Source organism: Rhipicephalus microplus, unplaced genomic scaffold (genome assembly GCF_043290135.1).
Source record: "Rhipicephalus microplus isolate Deutch F79 unplaced genomic scaffold, USDA_Rmic scaffold_38, whole genome shotgun sequence".
Taxonomy (NCBI): Eukaryota; Metazoa; Arthropoda; class Arachnida; order Ixodida; family Ixodidae; genus Rhipicephalus; species Rhipicephalus microplus.
In genome coordinates, this window is record NW_027464611.1 from 1,936,532 (window position 1) to 1,957,285 (window position 20,754).

General features: G+C 53.1%; 1 non-coding gene across 1 annotated transcript; it reads left to right on the forward strand.

Moving 5' to 3' along the window:
* Positions 1 to 20,059: 20,059 nt before the first annotated feature.
* On the forward strand, positions 20,060 to 20,133 carry TRNAT-GGU (transfer RNA threonine (anticodon GGU)). The gene has a single exon. It is a non-coding gene; the product is annotated as a tRNA-Thr (tRNA).
* The last annotated feature ends 621 nt before the right edge of the window (positions 20,134 to 20,754 follow it).

Consider the following 20,754-nt stretch of genomic DNA (forward strand, 5'->3'; position numbering starts at 1 on the left):
CGGCTGTTGACCGAAAGGTTGGAGGTTCGAGCGCACCCGGTGGTGGTTCGGCGCTTTTTTTTCTTTGGGCTGATAGCTTTGAAGATATGTTCTGATGGTGGTGAGAGTGGAGCAGGACTGTCTTCGTGGCGCAATTGGCTAGCGCGATCGGCTGATAACCGAAAGGTTGGAGGTTCAAGCCCTCCCGGGAGTGGTGTGTTGCTTTTTTATTTGCGCAGATAGCTTTGAAGATATGTTCTGTTAGTGGTGAGAGTGGAGCACGACTGTCTCGGTGGCGCAATTGGCTAGCGCGATCGGCTGTTAACCGAAAGGTTGGAGGTTCGAGCCCACCCGCTGGTGGTGCGGCGCTTTTTTTTCTATGGGCTGATAGCTTTGAAGATATGTTCTGATGGTTGTAAGAGTGGAGCAGGACTGTCTCCATTGCGCAATTGGCTAGCACGATCGGCTGTTAACCGAAAGGTTGGAGGTTCGAGCCCAACCGGTGGTGGTGCAGCGCTTCTTTTTTTCTTTGGGATGATAGCTTTGAAGATATGATCTGATGGTGGTGAAAGTGGAGCAGGACTGTCTCCGTTGCGCAATTGGCTAGCACGAACGGCTCTTAACCGAAAGGTTGGAGTTTCAAGCCCTCCCGGGAGTGGTGTGTTGCTTTTTTCTTTGCGCTGATAGCTTTGAAGATATGTTCTGATGATGGTGAGAGTGGAGCACGACTGTCTCCGTGGCGCGATCGGCTAGCGCGATCGTCTGTTAACCGAAAGGTTGAAGGTTCGAGCCCACCCGGTGGTGGTTCGGCGCATTTTTTTTCTTTAGGGTGATAGCTTTGAAGATATGCACTGATGGTGGTGAGAGTGGAGCACGACTGTCTCCGTGGCGCAATTGGCTAGAGCGATCGGCTGTTAACTGAAAGGTTGGAGGTTCGAGCCCTCCGGGGAGTGGTGTGTTGCTTCTTTTTCTTTGGGCTGATAGCTTTGAAGATATGTTCTGATGGTAGTGAGAGTGGAGCAGGACTGTCTCCGGGGCGCAATTGGCTAGCGCGAACGGCTGTTAACCGAAAGGTTGGAGTTTCAAGCCCTCCCGTGAGTGGTGTGTTGCTTTTTTCTTTGCGCTGATAGCTTTGAAGATATGTTCTGATGATGGTGAGAGTGGAGCACGACTGTCTCCGTGGCGCGATCGGCTAGCGCGATCGTCTGTTAACCGAAAGGTTGAAGGTTCGAGCCCACCCGGTGGTGGTTCGGCGCATTTTTTTCTTTAGGGTGATAGCTTTGAAGATATGCACTGATGGTGGTGAGAGTGGAGCACGACTGTCTCCGTGGCGCAATTGGCTAGAGCGATCGGCTGTTAACCGAAAGTTTGGAGGTTCGAGCCCACACGGTGGTTGTGCGGCGCTTTTTTTTCTTTGAACTGATATCTTTGAAGATATGTTCTGATGGTGGTGAGAGTGGAGCACGACTGTCTCCGTGGCGAAATTGGCTAGCGCGATCGGCTGTTAACCGAAAGGTTGGAGGTTCGAGCCCTCCCGAGAGTGGTGTGTTGCTTTTTTCTTTGTGCTGATAGCTTTGAAGATATGTTCTGTTGGTGGTGAGAGTGGAGCACGACTGTCTCCGTGGCGCAATTGGCTAGCGCGATCGGCTGTTAACCGAAAGGTTGGAGGTTCGAGCCCTCCCGGGAGTGGTGTGTTGCTTTTTCTCTATGGGCTGATAGCTTTGAAGATATGTTCGGATGGTGGTGAGAGTGGAGCAGGACTGTCTCCGTTGCGCAATTGGGTAGCGCGTTCGGTCGTTAACCGAAAGATTGGAGGTTCGAGCCCACCCGGTGGTGGTGCGGCGCTTTTTTTCTATGGGCTGATAGCTTTGAAGATATGTTCTGATGGTGGTGAGAGTGGAGCAGGACTGTCTCCATGGCGCAATTGGCTAGCGCGATCGGCCGTTAACCGAAAGGTTGGAGGTTCGAGCCCTTCGGGAGTGGTGTGTTGCTTCTTTTTCTTTGGGCTGATAGCTTTGAAGATATGTTCTGATGGTGGTGAGAGTGGAGCAGGACTGTCTCCGGGGCGCAATTGGCTTGCGCGATCGGCTGTTAACCGAAAGTTTGGAGGTTCGAGCCCACCCGGTGGTAGTGCGGCGCTTTTTTTTCTTTGAACTGATATCTTTGAAGATATGTTCTGATGGTGGTGAGAGTGGAGCAGGACTGTCTCCGGGGCGCAATTGGCTAGCGCGATCGGCTGTTAATCGAAAGGTTGGAGTTTCGAGCCCACCCGGTGGTGGTGCGGCGCTTTTTTTTGGGGCTGATAGCTTTGAAGATATGTTTTGGTTGTGAGAGTGGAGCAGGACTGTCTCCGGGGCGCAATTAGCTTGCGCGATCGGCTGTTAACCGAAAGGTTGGAGGTTCGAGCCCACCCGGTGGTGGTGCGGCGCTTTTTTTTCTTTGGGCTGATAGCTTTGAAGATATGTTCTGATGGTGGTGAGAGTGGAGCACGACTGTCTCCGTGGCGCAATTGGCTAGCGCGATCGGCTGTTGACCGAAAGGTTGGAGGTTCGAGCGCACCCGGTGGTGGTTCGGCGCTTTTTTTTCTTTGGGCTGATAGCTTTGAAGATATGTTCTGATGGTGGTGAGAGTGGAGCAGGACTGTCTTCGTGGCGCAATTGGCTAGCGCGATCGGCTGATAACCGAAAGGTTGGAGGTTCAAGCCCTCCCGGGAGTGGTGTGTTGCTTTTTTAGTTGCGCAGATAGCTTTGAAGATATGTTCTGTTAGTGGTGAGAGTGGAGCACGACTGTCTCGGTGGCGCAATTGGCTAGCGCGATCGGCTGTTAACCGAAAGGTTGGAGGTTCGAGCCCACCCGCTGGTGGTGCGGCGCTTTTTTTTCTATGGGCTGATAGCTTTGAAGATATGTTCTGATGGTTGTAAGAGTGGAGCAGGACTGTCTCCATTGCGCAATTGGCTAGCACGATCGGCTGTTAACCGAAAGGTTGGAGGTTCGAGCCCAACCGGTGGTGGTGCAGCGCTTCTTTTTTTCTTTGGGATGATAGCTTTGAAGATATGATCTGATGGTGGTGAAAGTGGAGCAGGACTGTCTCCGTTGCGCAATTGGCTAGCACGAACGGCTCTTAACCGAAAGGTTGGAGTTTCAAGCCCTCCCGGGAGTGGTGTGTTGCTTTTTTCTTTGCGCTGATAGCTTTGAAGATATGTTCTGATGATGGTGAGAGTGGAGCACGACTGTCTCCGTGGCGCGATCGGCTAGCGCGATCGTCTGTTAACCGAAAGGTTGAAGGTTCGAGCCCACCCGGTGGTGGTTCGGCGCATTTTTTTTCTTTAGGGTGATAGCTTTGAAGATATGCACTGATGGTGGTGAGAGTGGTGCACGACTGTCTCCGTGGCGCAATTGGCTAGAGCGATCGGCTGTTAACTGAAAGGTTGGAGGTTCGAGCCCTCCGGGGAGTGGTGTGTTGCTTCTTTTTCTTTGGGCTGATAGCTTTGAAGATATGTTCTGATGGTAGTGAGAGTGGAGCAGGACTGTCTCCGGGGCGCAATTGGCTAGCGCGAACGGCTGTTAACCGAAAGGTTGGAGTTTCAAGCCCTCCCGTGAGTGGTGTGTTGCTTTTTTCTTTGCGCTGATAGCTTTGAAGATATGTTCTGATGATGGTGAGAGTGGAGCACGACTGTCTCCGTGGCGCGATCGGCTAGCGCGATCGTCTGTTAACCGAAAGGTTGAAGGTTCGAGCCCACCCGGTGGTGGTTCGGCGCATTTTTTTCTTTAGGGTGATAGCTTTGAAGATATGCACTGATGGTGGCGAGAGTGGAGCACGACTGTCTCCGTGGCGCAATTGGCTAGAGCGATCGGCTGTTAACCGAAAGTTTGGAGGTTCGAGCCCACCCGGTGGTAGTGCGGCGCTTTTTTTTCTTTGAACTGATATCTTTGAAGATATGTTCTGATGGTGGTGAGAGTGGAGCACGACTGTCTCCGTGGCGAAATTGGCTAGCGCGATCGGCTGTTAACCGAAAGGTTGGAGGTTCGAGCCCTCCCGAGAGTGGTGTGTTGCTTTTTTCTTTGTGCTGATAGCTTTGAAGATATGTTCTGTTGGTGGTGAGAGTGGAGCACGACTGTCTCCGTGGCGCAATTGGCTAGCGCGATCGGCTGTTAACCGAAAGGTTGGAGGTTCGAGCCCTCCCGGGAGTGGTGTGTTGCTTTTTCTCTATGGGCTGATAGCTTTGAAGATATGTTCGGATGGTGGTGAGAGTGGAGCAGGACTGTCTCCGTTGCGCAATTGGGTAGCGCGTTCGGTCGTTAACCGAAAGATTGGAGGTTCGAGCCCACCCGGTGGTGGTGCGGCGCTTTTTTTCTATGAGTTGATAGCTTTGAAGATATGTTCTGATGGTGGTGAGAGTGGAGCAGGACTGTCTCCATGGCGCAATTGGCTAGCGCGATCGGCTGTTAACCGAAAGGTTGTAGGTTCGAGCCCTCCCGGGAGTGGTGCGTTGCTTTTTCTTTGCGTTGATAGCTTTGAATATATGTTCTGATGGTGGTGAGAGGGAGCACGACTGTCTCTGTGGTGCAATTGGCTAGCGCGATCGGCTGTTGACCGAAAGGTTGGTGGTTTGAGGGCACACGGTGGTGGTGCGGCGCTTTTTTTTCTTTGGGCTGATAGCTTTGAAGATATGTTCTGATGGTGGTGAGAGTGGAGCATGACTGTCTCCATGGCGCAGTTGGCTAGCGCGATCGGCTGTTGACCGAAATGTTGGAGGTTCGAGCCCACCCGGTGGTTCGACGCTTTTTTTCTTTGGGCTGATAGCTCTGAAGAAATGTTCTGATGGTGGTGAGAGTGGAACAGGACTGTCTCCGTGGCGCAATTGGCTAGCGCGATCGGCTGTTAATCGAAAGGTTGGAGTTTCGAGCCCACCCGGTGGTGGTGCGGCGCTTTTTTTTGGGGCTGATAGCTTTGAAGATATGTTCTGATGGTGGTGAGAGTGGAGCAGGACTGTCTCCGGGGCGCAATTGGCTTGCGCGATCGGCTGTTAACCGAAAGGTTGGAGGTTCGAGCCCACCCTGTGGTGGTGCGGCGCTTTTTTTTCTTTGGGCTGATAGCTTTGAAGATATGTTCTGATGGTGGTGAGAGTGGAGCACGACTGTCTCCGTGGCGCAATTGGCTAGCGCGATCGGGTGTTAAGTGAAAGGTTGGAGGTTCCAGCCCACCTGGTGGAGGTGCGACGCTTTTTTTCTTTGGGCCGATAGCTCTGAAGAAATGTTCTGACGGTGGGGAGAGTGGAGCACGACTGTCTCCGTGGCGCAATTGGCTAGCGCGATCGGCTGGTAACCGAAAGGTTGGAGGTTCGAGCCCTCCCGGGAGTGGTGTGTTGCTTTTTTTTCTTTGGGCTGATGGCTTTGAAGATATGTTCTGATGGTGGTGAGAGTGGAGCAGGACTGTCTCCGTGGCGCAATTGGGTAGCGCGTTCGGTCGTTAACCGAAAGGTTGGAGGTTCGAGCCCACCCGCTGGTGGTGCGGCGCTTTTATTTCTATGGGCTGATAGCTTTGAAGATATGTTCTGATGGTTGTAAGAGGGGAGCAGGACTGTCTCCATTGCGCAATTGGCTAGCACGATCGGCTGTTAACCGAAAGGTTGGAGGTTCGAGCCCACCCGGTGGTGGTGCAGCGCTTCTTTTTTTCTTTGGGATGATAGCTTTGAAGATATGATCTGATGGTGGTGAGAGTGGAGAGGACTGTCTCCGTTGCGCAATTGGCTAGCGCGATCGGCTGTTAACCGAAAGGTTGGAGTTTCAAGCCCTCCCGGGAGTGGTGTGTTGCTTTTTTCTTTGCGCTGATAGCTTTGAAGATATGCACTGATGGTCGTGAGAGTGGAGCACGACTGTCTCCGTGGCGCAATTGGCTAGCGCGATCGGCTGTTAAGTGAAAGGTTGGAGGTTCCAGCCCACCCGGTGGAGGTGCGACGCTTTTTTTCTTTGGGCTGATAGCTCTGAAGAAATGTTCTGACGGTGGGGAGAGTGGAGCTCGACTGTCTCCGTGGCGCAATTGGCTAGCGCGAACGGCTGTTAACCGAAAGGTTGGAGTTTCAAGCCCTCCCGGGAGCGGTGTGTTGCTTTTTTCTGTGCGCTGATAGCTTTGAAGATATGTTCTGATAATGGTGAGAGTGGAGCACGACTGTCTCCGTGGCGCGATCGGCTAGCGCGATCGTCTGTTAACCGAAAGGTTGAATGTTCGAGCCCACCCGGTGGTGGTTCGGCGCATTTTTTTTCTTTAGGGTGATAGCTTTGAAGATATGCACTGATGGTGGTGAGAGTGGAGCACGACTGTCTCCGTGGCGCAATTGGCTAGAGCGATCGGCTGTTAACTGAAAGGTTGGATGTTCGAGCCCTCCTGGGAGTGGTGTGTTGCTTCTTTTTCTTTGGGCTGATAGCTTTGAAGATATGTTCTGATGGTGGTGAGAGTGGAGCAGGACTGTCTCCGGGGCGCAATTGGCTTGCGCGATCGGCTGTTAACCGAAAGTTTGGAGGTTCGAGCCCACCCGGTGGTAGTGCGGCGCTTTTTTTTCTTTGAACTGATATCTTTGAAGATATGTTCTGATGGTGGTGAGAGTGGAGCAGGACTGTCTCCGGGGCGCAATTGGCTAGCGCGATTGGCTGTTAATCGAAAGGTTGGAGTTTCGAGCCCATCCGGTGGTGGTTCGGCGCTTTTTTTTGGGGCTGATAGCTTTGAAGATATGTTCTGATGGTGGTGAGAGTGGAGCAGGACTGTCTCCGGGGCGCAATTGGCTTGCGCGATCGGCTGTTAACCGAAAGGTTGGAGGTTCGAGCCCACCCGGTGGTGGTGCGGCGCTTTTTTTTCTTTGGGCTGATAGCTTTGAAGATATGTTCTGATGGTGGTGAGAGTGGAGCACGACTGTCTCCGTGGCGCAATTGGCTAGCGCGATCGGCTGTTGACCGAAAGGTTGGAGGCTCGAGCGCACCCGGTGGTGGTTCGGCGCTTTTTTTTCTTTGGGCTGATAGCTTTGAAGATATGTTCTGATGGTGGTGAAAGTGGAGCAGGACTGTCTTCGTGGCGCAATTGGCTAGCGCGATCGGCTGATAACCGAAAGGTTGGAGGTTCAAGCCCTCCCGAGAGTGGTGTGTTGCTTTTTTCTTTGCGCAGATAGCTTTGAAGATATGTTCTGTTAGTGGTGAGAGTGGAGCACGACTGTCTCTGTGGTGCAATTGGCTAGCGCGATCGGCTGTTAACCGAAAGGTTGGTGGTTTGAGGGCACACGGTGGTGGTGCGGCGCTTTTTTTTCTTTGGGCTGATAGCTTTGAAGATATGTTCTGATGGTGGTGAGAGTGGAGCATGACTGTCTCCATGGCGCAGTTGGCTAGCGCGATCGGCTGTTGACCGAAATGTTGGAGGTTCGAGCCCACCCGGTGGTTCGACGCTTTTTTTCTTTGGGCTGATAGCTCTGAAGAAATGTTCTGATGGTGGTGAGAGTGGAACAGGACTGTCTCCGTGGCGCAATTGGCTAGTGCGATCGGCTGTTAATCGAAAGGTTGGAGTTTCGAGCCCACCCGGTGGTGGTGCGGCGCTTTTTTTTGGGGCTGATAGCTTTGAAGATATGTTCTGATGGTGGTGAGAGTGGAGCAGGGCTGTCTCCGGGGCGCAATTGGCTTGCGCGATCGGCTGTTAACCGAAAGGTTGGAGGTTCGAGCCCACCCTGTGGTGGTGCGGCGCTTTTTTTTCTTTGGGCTGATAGCTTTGAAGATATGTTCTGATGGTGGTGAGAGTGGAGCACGACTGTCTCCGTGGCGCAATTGGCTAGCGCGATCGGGTGTTAAGTGAAAGGTTGGAGGTTCCAGCCCACCTGGTGGAGGTGCGACGCTTTTTTTCTTTGGGCCGATAGCTCTGAAGAAATGTTCTGACGGTGGGGAGAGTGGAGCACGACTGTCTCCGTGGCGCAATTGGCTAGCGCGATCGGCTGGTAACCGAAAGGTTGGAGGTTCGAGCCCTCCCGGGAGTGGTGTGTTGCTTTTTTTTCGTTGGGCTGATGGCTTTGAAGATATGTTCTGATGGTGGTGAGAGTGGAGCAGGACTGTCTCCGTGGCGCAATTGGGTAGCGCGTTCGGTCGTTAACCGAAAGGTTGGAGGTTCGAGCCCACCCGCTGGTGGTGCGGCGCTTTTTTTTCTATGGGCTGATAGCTTTGAAGATATGTTCTGATGGTTGTAAGAGTGGAGCAGGACTGTCTCCATTGCGCAATTGGCTAGCACGATCGGCTGTTAACCGAAAGGTTAGAGGTTCGAGCCCACCCGGTGGTGGTGCAGCGCTTCTTTTTTTCTTTGGGATGATAGCTTTGAAGATATGATCTGATGGTGGTGAGAGTGGAGCAGGACTGTCTCCGTTGCGCAATTGGCTAGCGCGATCGGCTGTTAACCGAAAGGTTGGAGTTTCAAGCCCTCCCGGGAGTGGTGTGTTGCTTTTTTCTTTGCGCTGATAGCTTTGAAGATATGCACTGATGGTCGTGAGAGTGGAGCACGACTGTCTCCGTGGCGCAATTGGCTAGCGCGATCGGCTGTTAAGTGAAAGGTTGGAGGTTCCAGCCCACCCGGTGGAGGTGCGACGCTTTTTTTCTTTGGGCTGATAGCTCTGAAGAAATGTTCTGACGGTGGGGAGAGTGGAGCTCGACTGTCTCCGTGGCGCAATTGGCTAGCGCGATCGGCTGGTAACCGAAAGGTTGGAGGTTCAAGCCCTCCCGGGAGTGGTGTGTTGCTTTTTTTTCTTTGGGCTGATAGCTTTGAAGATATGTTCTGATGGGGGTGAGAGTGGAGCAGGACTGTCTCCGTGGCGCAATTGGGTAGCGCGTTCGGTCGTTAACCGAAAGGTTGGAGGTTCGAGCCCACCCGGTGGTGGTGCAGCGCTTCTTTTTTTCTTTGGGATGATAGCTTTGAAGATATGATCTGATGGTGGTGAGAGTGGAGCAGGACTGTCTCCGTTGCGCAATTGGCTAGCGCGAACGGCTGTTAACCGAAAGGTTGGAGTTTCAAGCCCTCCCGGGAGCGGTGTGTTGCTTTTTTCTGTGCGCTGATAGCTTTGAAGATATGTTCTGATGATGGTGAGAGTAGAGCACGACTGTTTCCGTGGCGCGATCGGCTAGCGCGATCGTCTGTTAACATAAAGGTTGAATGTTCGAGCCCACCCGGTGGTGGTTCGGCGCATTTTTTTTCTTTAGGGTGATAGCTTTGAAGATATGCACTGATGGTGGTGAGAGTGGAGCACGACTGTCTCCGTGGCGCAATTGGCTAGAGCGATCGGCTGTTAACTGAAAGGTTGGAGGTTCGAGCCCTCCTGGGAGTGGTGTGTTGCTTCTTTTTCTTTGGGCTGATAGCTTTGAAGATATGTTCTGATGGTGGTGAGAGTGGAGCAGGACTGTCTCCGGGGCGCAATTGGCTTGCGCGATCGGCTGTTAACCGAAAGTTTGGAGGTTCGAGCCCACCCGGTGGTAGTGCGGCGCTTTTTTTTCTTTGAACTGATATCTTTGAAGATATGTTCTGATGGTGGTGAGAGTGGAGCAGGACTGTCTCCGGGGCGCAATTGGCTAGCGCGATCGGCTGTTAATCGAAAGGTTGGAGTTTCGAGCCCACCCGGTGGTGGTTCGGCGCTTTTTTTGGGGCTGATAGCTTTGAAGATATGTTCTGATGGTGGTGAGAGTGGAGCAGGACTGTCTCCGGGGCGCAATTGGCTTGCGCGATCGGCTGTTAACCGAAAGGTTGGAGGTTCGAGCCCACCCGGTGGTGGGGCGGCGCTTTTTTTTCTTTGGGCTGATAGCTTTGAAGATATGTTCTGATGGTGGTGAGAGTGGAGCACGACTGTCTCCGTGGCGCAATTGGCTAGCGCGATCGGCTGTTGACCGAAAGGTTGGAGGTTCGAGCGCACCCGGTGGTGGTTCGGCGCTTTTTTTTCTTTGGGCTGATAGCTTTGAAGATATGTTCTGATGGTGGTGAGAGTGGAGCAGGACTGTCTTCGTGGCGCAATTGGCTAGCGCGATCGGCTGATAACCGAAAGGTTGGAGGTTCAAGCCCTCCCGGGAGTGGTGTGTTGCTTTTTTCTTTGCGCAGATAGCTTTGAAGATATGTTCTGTTAGTGGTGAGAGTGGAGCACGACTGTCTCGGTGGCGCAATTGGCTAGCGCGATCGGCTGTTAACTGAAAGGTTGGAGGTGCCAGCCCACCCGGTGGAGGTGTGACGCTTTTTTTCTTTGGGCTGATAGCTCTGAAGAAATGTTCTGACGGTGGGGAGAGCGGAGCACGACTGTCTCCGTGGCGCAATTGGCTAGCGCGATCGGCTGTTAACCGAAAGGTTGGAGGTTCGAGCCCTCCCGGGAGTGGTGTGTTGCTTTTTTTTCTTTGGGCTGATGGCTTTGAAGATATGTTCTGATGGTGCTGAGAGTGGAGCAGGACTGTCTCCGTGGCGCAATTGGGTAGCGCGTTCGGTGGTTAACCGAAAGGTTGGAGGTTCGAGCCCACCCGCTGGTGGTGCGGCGCTTTTTTTTCTATGGGATGATAGCTTTGAAGATATGTTCTGATGGTTGTAAGAGTGGAGCAGGACTGTCTCCATTGCGCAATTGGCTAGCACGATCGGCTGTTAACCGAAAGGTTGGAGGTTCGAGCCCACCCGGTGGTGGTGCAGCGCTTCTTTTTTTCTTTGGGATGATAGCTTTGAAGATATGATCTGATGGTGGTGAAAGTGGAGCAGGACTGTCTTCGTTGCGCAATTGGCTAGCGCGAACGGCTGTTAACCGAAAGGTTGGAGTTTCAAGCCCTCCCGGGAGTGGTGTGTTGCTTTTTTCTTTGCGCTGATAGCTTTGAAGATATGTTCTGATGCTGGTGAGAGTGGAGCACGACTGTCTCCGTGGCGCGATCGGCTAGCGCGATCGTCTGTTAACCGAAAGGTTGAAGGTTCGAGCCCACCCGGTGGTGGTTCGGCGCATTTTTTTCTTTAGGGTGATAGCTTTGAAGATATGCACTGATGGTGGTGAGAGTGGAGCACGACTGTCTTCGTGGCGCAATTGGCTAGAGTGATCGGCTGTTAACTGAAAGGTTGGAGGTTCGAGCCCTCCGGGGAGTGGTGTGTTGCTTCTTTTTCTTTGGGCTGATAGCTTTGAAGATATGTTCTGATGGTGGTGAGAGTGGAGCAGGACTGTCTCCGTGGCGCGATCGGCTAGCGCGATCGTCTGTTAACCGAAAGGTTGAAGGTTCGAGCCCACCCGGTGGTGGTTCGGCGCATTTTTTTTCTTTAGGGTGATAGCTTTGAATATATGCACTGATGGTGGTGAGAGTGGAGCACGACTGTCTCCGTGGCGCAATTGGCTAGAGCGATCGGCTGTTAACCGAAAGTTTGGAGGTTCGAGCCCACCCGGTGGTAGTGCGGCGCTTTTTTTTCTTTGAACTGATATCTTTGAAGATATGTTCTGATGGTGGTGAGAGTGGAGCACGACTGTCTCCGTGGCGAAATTGGCTAGCGCGATCGGCTGTTAACCGAAAGGTTGGAGGTTCGAGCCCTCCCGAGAGTGGTGTGTTGCTATTTTCTTTGTGCTGATAGCTTTGAAGATATGTTCTGTTGGTGGTGAGAGTGGAGCACGACTGTCTCCGTGGCGCAATAGGCTAGCGCGATCGGCTGTTAACCGAAAGGTTGGAGGTTCGAGCCCTCCCGGGAGTGGTGTGTTGCTTTTTTTCTATGGGCTGATAGCTTTGAAGATATGTTCGGATGGTGGTGAGAGTGGAGCAGGACTGTCTCTGTTGCGCAATTGGGTAGCGCGTTCGGTCGTTACCCGAAAGATTGGAGGTTCGAGCCCACCCGGTGGAGGTGCGGCGCTTTTTTTCTATGGGCTGATAGCTTTGAAGATATGTTCTGATGGTGGTGAGAGTGGAGCAGGACTGTCTCCATGGCGCAATTGGCTAGCGCGATCGGCTGTTAACCGAAAGGTTGGAGGTTCGAGCCCTCCCGGGAGTGGTGCGTTGCTTTTTCTTTGCGTTGATAGCTTTGAATATATGTTCTGATGGTGGTGAGAGGGAGCAAGACTGTCTCTGTTGTGCAATTGGCTAGCGCGATCGGCTGTTGACCGAAAGGTTAGTGGTTTGAGCGCACACGGTGGTGGTGCGGCGCTTTTTTTTTCTTTGGGCTGATAGCTTTGAAGATATGTTCTGATGGTGGTGAGAGTGGAGCACGACTGTCTCCATGGCGCAGTTGGCTAGCGCGATCGGCTGTTGACCGAAATGTTGGAGGTTCGAGCCCACCCGGTGGTTCGACGCTTTTTTTCTTTGGGCTGATAGCTCTGAAGAAATGTTCTGACGGTGGTGAGAGTGGAACAGGACTGTCTCCGTGGCGCAATTGGCTAGCGCGATCGGCTGGTTATCGAAAGGTTGGAGTTTCGAGCCCACCCGGTTGTGGTGCGGCGCTTTTTTTTGGGGCTGATAGCTTTGAAGATATGTTCTGATGGTGGTGAGAGTGGAGCAGGACTGTCTCCGGGGCGCAATTGGCTTGCGCGATCGGCTGTTAACCGAAAGGTTTGAGGTTCGAGCCCACCCGGTGGTGGTGCGGCGCTTTTTTTTCTTTGGGCTGATAGCTTTGAAGATATGTTCTGATGGTGGTGAGAGTGGAGCACGACTGTCTCCGTGGCGCAATTGGCTAGCGCGATCGGCTGTTGACCGAAAGGTTGGAGGTTCGAGCGCACCCGGTGGTGTTGCGGCGGTTTCTTTTCTTTGGGCTGATAGCTTTGAAGATATGTTCTGATGGTGTTGAGAGTGGAGCACGACTGTCTCCGTGGCGCAATTGGCTAGCGCGATCGGCTGTTAAGTGAAAGGTTGGAGGTTCCAGCCCACCCGGTGGAGGTGCGACGCTTTTTTTCTTTGGGCTGATAGCTCTGAAGAAATGTTCTGACGGTGGGGAGAGTCGAGCACGACTGTCTCCGTGGCGCAATTGGCTAGCGCGATCGGCTGGTAACCGAAAGTTCGGAGGTTCGAGCCCTCCCGGGAGTGGTGTGTTGCTTTTTTTTCTTTGGGCTGATGGCTTTGAAGATATGTTCTGATGGTGGTGAGAGTGGAGCAGGACTGTCTCCGTGGCGCAATTGGGTAGCGCGTTCGGTCGTTAACCGAAAGGTTGGAGGTTCGAACCCACCCGGTGGTGGTTCGGCGCATTTTTTTTCTTTAGGGTGATAGCTTTGAAGATATGCACTGATGGTGGTGAGAGTGGAGCACGAGTGTCTCCGTGGCGCAATTGGCTAGAGCGATCGGCTGTTAACTGAAAGGTTGGAGGTTCGAGCCCTCCGGGGAGTGGTGTGTTGCTTCTTTTTCTTTGGGCTGATAGCTTTGAAGATATGTTCTGATGGTGGTGAGAGTGGAGCAGGACTGTCTCCGGGGCGCAATTGGCTTGCGCGATTGGCTGTTAACCGAAAGTTTGGAGGTTCGAGCCCACCCGGTGGTAGTGCGCCGGTTTTTTTTCTTTGAACTGATATCTTTGAAGATATGTTCTGATGGTGGTGAGAGTGGAGCACGACTGTCTCCGTGGCGAAATTGGCTAGCGCGATCGGCTGTTAACCGAAAGATTGGAGGTTCGAGCCCTCCCGAGAGTGGTGTGTTGCTTTTTTCTTTGTGCTGATAGCTTTAAAGATATGTTCTGTTGGTGGTGGGAGTGGAGCACGACTGTCTCCGTGGCGCAATTGGCTAGCGCGATCGGCTGTTAATCGAAAAGTTGGAGGTTCGAGCCCTCCCGGGAGTGGTGTGTTGCTTTTTTCTTGGTGCTGATAGCTTTGAAGATATGTTCTGTTGGTGGTGAGAGTGGAGCACGACTGTCTCCGTGGCGCAATTGGCTAGCGCGATCGGCTGTTAACCGAATGGTTGGAGGTTCGAGCCCTCCCGGGAGTGGTGTGTTGCTTTTTTTCTATGGGCTGATAGCTTTGAAGATATGTTCGGATGGTGGTAAAAGTGGAGCAGGACTGTCTCCGTTGCGCAATTGGGTAGCGCGTTCGGTCGTTAACCGAAAGATTGGAGGTTCGAGCCCACCCGGTGGTGGTGCGGCGCTTTTTTTCTATGGGCTGATAGCTTTGAAGATATGTTCTGATGGTGGTGAGAGTGGAGCAGGACTGTCTCCATGGCGCAATTGGCTAGCGCGATCGGCTGTTAACCGAAAGGTTGGAGGTTCGAGCCTTCCCGGGAGTGGTGCGTTGCTTTTTCTTTGCGTTGATAGCTTTGAAGATATGTTCTGATGGTGGTGAGAGGGAGCACGACTGTCTCTGTGGTGCAATTTGCTAGCGCGATCGGCTGTTGACCGAAAGGTTGGTGGTTTGAGCGCACACGGTGGTGGTGCGGCGCTTTTTTTTCTTTGGGCTGATAGCTTTGAAGATATGTTCTGATGGTGGTGAGAGTGGAGCACGACTGTCTCCATGGCGCAGTTGGCTAGCGCGATCGGCTGTTGACCGAAATGTTGGAGGTTCGAGCCCACCCGGTGGTTCGACGCTTTTTTTCTTTGGGCTGATAGCTCTGAAGAAATGTTCTGACGGTGGTGAGAGTGGAACAGGACTGTCTCCGTGGCACAATTGGCTAGCGCGATCGGCTGTTAATCGAAAGGTTGGAGTTTAGAGCCCACCCGGTGGTGGTGCGGCGCTTTTTTTTGGGGCTGATAGCTTTAAGATATGTTCTGATGGTGGTGAGAGTGGAGCAGCACTGTCTCCGGGGCGCAATTGGCTTGCGCGATCGGCTGTTAACCGAAAGGTTGGAGGTTCGAGCCCACCCGGTGGTGGTGCAGCGCTTTTTTTTCTTTAGGCTGATAGCTTTGAAGATATGTTCTGATGGTGGTGAGAGTGGAGCACGACTGTCTCCGTGGCGCAATTGGCTAGCGCGATCGGCTGTTGACCGAAAGGTTGGAGGTTCGAGCGCACCCGGTGGTGGTGCGGCGCTTTTTTTTTTCTTTGGGCTGATAGCTTTGAAGATATGTTCTGATGGTGCTGAGAGTGGAGCACGACTGTCTCCGTGGCGCAATTGGCTTGCGCGATCGGCTGTTAAGTGAAAGGTTGGAGGTTCCAGCCCACCCGGTGGAGGTGCGACGCTTTTTTTCTTTGGGCTGATAGCTCTGAAGAAATGTTCTGACGGTGGGGAGAGTGGAGCACGACTGTCTCCGTGGCGCAATTGGCTAGCGCGATCGGCTGGTAAACGAAAGGTTGGAGGTTCGAGCCCTCCCGGGAATGGTGTGTTGCTTTTTTTTCTTTGGGCTGATGGCTTTGAAGATATGTTCTGATGGTGGTGAAAGTGGAGCAGGACTGTCTCCGTGGCGCAATTGGGTAGCGCGTTCGGTCGTTACCCGAAATGTTGGAGGTTCGAGCCCACCCGCTGGTGGTGCGGCGCTTTTTTTTTCTATGGGCTGATAGATTTGAAGATATGTTCTGATGGTTGTAAGAGTGGAGCAGGACTGTCTCCATTGCGCAATTGGCTAGCACGATCGGCTGTTAACCGAAAGGTTGGAGGTTCGAGCCCACCCGGTGGTGGTGCAGCGCTTCTTTTTTTCTTTGGGATGATAGCTTTGAAGATATGATCTGATGGTGGTGAGAGTGGAGCAGGACTGTCTCCGTTGCGCAATTGGCTAGCGCGATCGGCTGTTAACCGAAAGGTTGGAGTTTCAAGCCCTCCCGGGAGTGGTGTGTTGCTTTTTTCTTTGCGCTGATAGCTTTGAAGATATGTTCTGATGATGGTGAGAGTGGAGCACGACTGTCTCCGTGGTGCGATCGGCTAGCGCGATCGTCTGTTAACCGAAAGGTTGAAGGTTCGAGCCCACCCGGTGGTGGTTCGGCGCATTTTTTTTCTTTAGGGTGATAGCTTTGAAGATATGCACTGATGGTGGTGAGAGTGGAGCACGACTGTCTCCGTGGCGCAATTGGCTAGAGCGATCGGCTGTTAACTGAAAGGTTGGAGGTTCCAGCCCTCCGGGGACTGGTGTGTTGCTTCTTTTTCTTTGGGCTGATAGCTTTGAAGATATGTTCTGATGGTGGTGAGAGTGGAGCAGGACTGTCTCCTGGGCGCAATTGGCTTGCGCGATCGGCTGTTAACCAAAAGTTTGGAGGTTCGAGCCCACCCGGTGGTAGTGCGCCGCTTTTTTTTCTTTGAACTGATATCTTTGAAGATATGTTCTGATGGTGGTGAGAGTGGAGCACGACTGTCTCCGTGGCGAAATTGGCTAGCGCGATCGGCTGTTAACCGAAAGATTGGAGGTTCGAGCCCTCCCGAGAGTGGTGTGTTGCTTTTTTCTTTGTGCTGATAGCTTTGAAGTTATGTTCTGTTGGTGGTGGGAGTGGAGCACGACTGTCTCCGTGGCGCAATTGGCTAGCGCGATCGGCTGTTAATCGAAAGGTTGGAGGTTGGAGCCCTCCCGGGAGTGGTGTGTTGCTTTTTTTCTATGGGCTGATAGCTTTGAAGATATGTTCGGATGGTGGTGAGAGTGGAGCACGACTGTCTCCGTGGCGCGATTGGCTAGCGCGATCGTCTGTTAACCGAAAGGTTGGAGGTTTGAGCCCACCCGGTGGTGGTGCGGCGCTTTTTTTCTATGGCCTGATAACTTTGAAGATATGTTCTAATGGTGGTGAGAGTGGAACAGGACTGTCTCCGTGGTGCAATTGGCTAGCGCGATCGGCTGTTAATCGAAAGGTTGGAGTTTCGAGCCCACCCGGTGGAGGTGCGGCGCTTTTAGATGCGGAGCATCTAATACTCGAGGCTTGTAGTGCGGCGCCGTCTGCAAGCTTCCTCCTCCTTCTTCCACCATCTGTGCATCCCTTCCTCCTCTACACACCGCGCGCGCTTCACTCCTTCACCATCTGTGCACCCTTCCTCCTCTACACACAGCGTGCGCTTCTCCTCTTCACGAACATTCGCTAGCTGTATAATTTAGCGCGCATGCGCCGTCACGCTTCGAGAACATCAGCAGCTGACGCGCGCGCATGCGCCGTCGCGCTTCGAGAACATCGGCAGCTGACGCGCGCGCATGCGCCGTTGCGCTTCTCCCCCTTCTCGAACATTCGACAGCTGACAGTGCATGCGCCGTCGCGCTGTATATATACTCAAGGTCGGCGCTCGCTCGCTCAGTTGCCGCTCGTCGGTTGGTTTGTACGGCGCGTCGACGTCCAAGGTCGTGGTGAAAGGGATTCCAACGAATCCACAAAAACAATGATCGACGTCCCTTCGACCAGCACCGCCCTTTCGCATACGTGTGTACGTGTTCACTCATTTAACACCCCCTCCTACAACCACGTTAACCAATTGAGCCATCGACCCAAGTAAGTCGCACTTTAACACCCCGTTAACCAATTATATGCTCCGCATCCTCCTCAGTGTTCCCCCGAGGGAAGCTGCGGGCAATTTTTTTGTTGGGGCTGATAGCTTTGAAGATATGTTCTGATGGTGGTGAGAGTGGAGCAGGACTGTCTCCGTTGCGCAATTGGCTAGCGCGATCGGCTGTTAACCGAAAGGTTGGAGTTTCGAGCCCTCCCGGGAGTGGTGTGTTGCTTTTTTCTTTGCGCTGATAGCTTTGAAGATATGTTCTGATGGTGGTGAGAGTGGAGCACGACTGTCTCCGTGGCGCGATCGGCTAGCGCGATCGTCTGTTAACCGAAAGGTTGGAGGTTCGAGCCCATCCGGTGGTGGTGCGGCGCTTTTTTTCTTTAGGCTGATAGCTTTGAAGATATGCTCTGATGGTGGCGAGAGTGGAGCACGACTGTCTCCTTGGCGCAATTGGCTAGCGCGATCGGCTGTTAACTGAAATGTTGGAGGTTCGAGCCCTCCGGGGAGTGGTGTGTTGCCTTTTTTCTTTGGGCTGACAGCTTTGACGATATGTTCTGATGGTGGTGACAGTGGAGCAGGACTGTCTCCGGGGCGCAATTGGCTTGCGCGATCGGCTGTTAACCGAAAGGTTGGAGGTTCGAGCCCTACCGAGAGTGGTGTGTTGCTTTTTTCTTTGCGCTGATAGCTTTGAAGATATGTTCTGTTGGTGGTGAGAGTGGAGCACGACTGTCTCCGTGGCGCAATTGGCTAGCGCGATCGGCTGTTAACCGAAAGGTTGGAGGTTCGAGCCCACCCGGTGGTGGTGCGACGCTTTTTCTTTGGGCTGATAGCTCTGAAGAAATGTTCTGACGGTGGGAAGAGTGGAGCACGACTGTCTCCGTGGCGCAATTGGCTAGCGCGATCTGCTGTTAACCGAAAGGTTGGAGGTTCGAGCCCTCCCAGGAGTGGTGTGTTGGTTTTTTTTCTTTGGGCTGATAGCTTTGAAGATATGTCCTAATGGTGGTGAGAGTGGAGCAGGACTGTCTCCGTGGCGCAATTGGGTAGCGCATTCGGTCGTTAACCGAAAGGTTGGAGTTTCGAGCCCACCCGGTGGTGGTGCGGCGCTTTTTTTCTATGGGCTGATAGCATTGAAGATATGTTCTGATGGTGGTGAGAGTGGAGCAGGACTGTCTCCGTGGCGCAATTGGCTAGCGCGATCGGCTGTTAACCGAAAGGTTGGAGGTTCGAGCCCTCCCGGGAGTGGTGCGTTGCTTTTTCTTTGCGTTGATAGCTTTGAAGATATGTTCTGATGGTGGTGAGAGTGGAGCAGGACTGTCTCCGTTGCGCAATCGGCTAGCGCGATCGGCTGTTAACCGAAAGGTTGGAGTTTCGAGCCCTCCCGGGAGTGGTGTGTTGCTTTTTTCTTTGCGCTGATAGCTTTGAAGATATGTTCTGATGGTGGTGAGAGTGGAGCACGACTGTCTCCGTGGCGCGACCGGCTAGCGCGATCGTCTGTTAACCGAAAGGTTGGAGGTTCGAGCCCATCCGGTGGTGGTGCGGCGCTTTTTTTCTTTAGGCTGATAGCTTTGAAGATATGCTCTGATGGTGGTGAGAGTGGAGCACGACTGTCTCCGGGGCGCAATTGGCTTGCGCGATCGGCTGTTAACCAAAAGGTTGGAGGTTCGAGCCCTCCCGGGAGTGGTGCGTTGCTTTTTCTTTGCGTTGATAGCTTTGAAGATATGTTCTGATGGTGGTGAGAGGGAGCACGACTGTCTCTGTGGTGCAATTGGCTAGCGCGATCGGCTGTTGACCGAAAGGTTGGTGGTTTGAGCGCACCCGGTGGTGGTGCGGCGTTTTTTTTCTTTGGGCTGATAGCTTTGAAGATATGTTCTGATGGTGGTGAGAGTGGAGCACGACTGTCTCCATGGCGCAGTTGGCTAGCGCGATCGGCTGTTGACCGAAATGTTGGAGGTTCGAGCCCACCCGGTGGTTCGACGCTTTTTTTCTTTGGGCTGATAGCTCTGAAGAAATGTTCTGACGGTGGTGAGAGTGGAACAGGACTGTCTCCGTGGCGCAATTGGCTAGCGCGATCGGCTGTTAATCGAAAGGTTGGAGTTTCGAGCCCACCCGGTGGTGGTGCGGCGCTTTTTTTTTGGGGCTGATAGCTTTGAAGATATGTTCTGATGGTGGTGAGAGTGGAGCAGGACTGTCTCCGGGGCGCAATTGGCTTGCGCGATCGGCTGTTAACCGAAAAGTTGGAGGTTCGAGCCCACCCGGTGGTGGTGCGGCGCTTTTTTTTCTTTGGGCTGATAGCTTTGAAGATATGTTCTGATGGTGGTGAGAGTGGAGCACGACTGTCTCCGTGGCGCAATTGGCTAGCGCGATCGGCTGTTGACCGAAAGATTGGAGGTTCGAGCGCACCCAGTGGTGGTGCGGCGCTTTTTTTTCTTTGGGCTGATAGCTTTGAAGATATGTTCTGATGGTGGTGAGAGTGGAGCAGGACTGTCTTCGTGGCGCAATTGGCTAGCGCGATCGGCTGATAACCGAAAGGTTGGAGGTTCAAGCCCTCCCGGGAGTGGTGTGTTGCTTTTTTCTTTGCGCAGATAGCTTTGAAGATATGTTCTGTTAGTGGTGAGAGTGGAGCACGACTGTCTCGGTGGCGCAATTGGCTAGCGCGATCGGCTGTTAACTGAAAGGTTGGAGGTTCCAGCCCACCCGGTGGAGGTGCGACGCTTTTTTTCTTTGGGCTGATAGCTCTGAAGAAATGTTCTGACGGTGGGGAGAGTGGAGCACGACTGTCTCCGTGGCGCAATTGGCTAGCGCGATCGGCTGGTAACCGAAAGGTTGGAGGTTCGAGCCCTCCCGGGAATGGTGTGTTGCTTTTTTTTCTTTGGGCTGATGGCTTTGAAGATATGTTCTGATGGTGGTGAAAGTGGAGCAGGACTGTCTCCGTGGCGCAATTGGGTAGCGCGTTCGGTCGTTAACCGAAATGTTGGAGGTTCGAGCCCACCCGCTGGTGGTGCGGCGCTTTTTTTTCTATGGGCTGATAGATTTGAAGATATGTTCTGATGGTTGTAAGAGTGGAGCAGGACTGTCTCCATTGCGCAATTGGCTAGCACGATCGGCTGTTAACCGAAAGGTTGGAGGTTCGAGCCCACCCGGTGGTGGTGCAGCGCTTCTTTTTATCTTTGGGATGATAGCTTTGAAGATATGATCTGATGGTGGTGAGAGTGGAGCAGGACTGTCTCCGTTGCGCAATTGGCTAGCGCGATCGGCTGTTAACCGAAAGGTTGGAGTTTCAAGCCCTCCCGGGAGTGGTGTGTTGCTTTTTTCTTTGCGCTGATAGCTTTGAAGATATGTTCTGATGATGGTGAGAGTGGAGCACGACTGTCTCCGTGGTGCGATCGGCTAGCGCGATCGTCTGTTAACCGAAAGGTTGAAGGTTCGAGCCCACCCGGTGGTGGTTCGGCGCATTTTTTTTCTTTAGGGTGA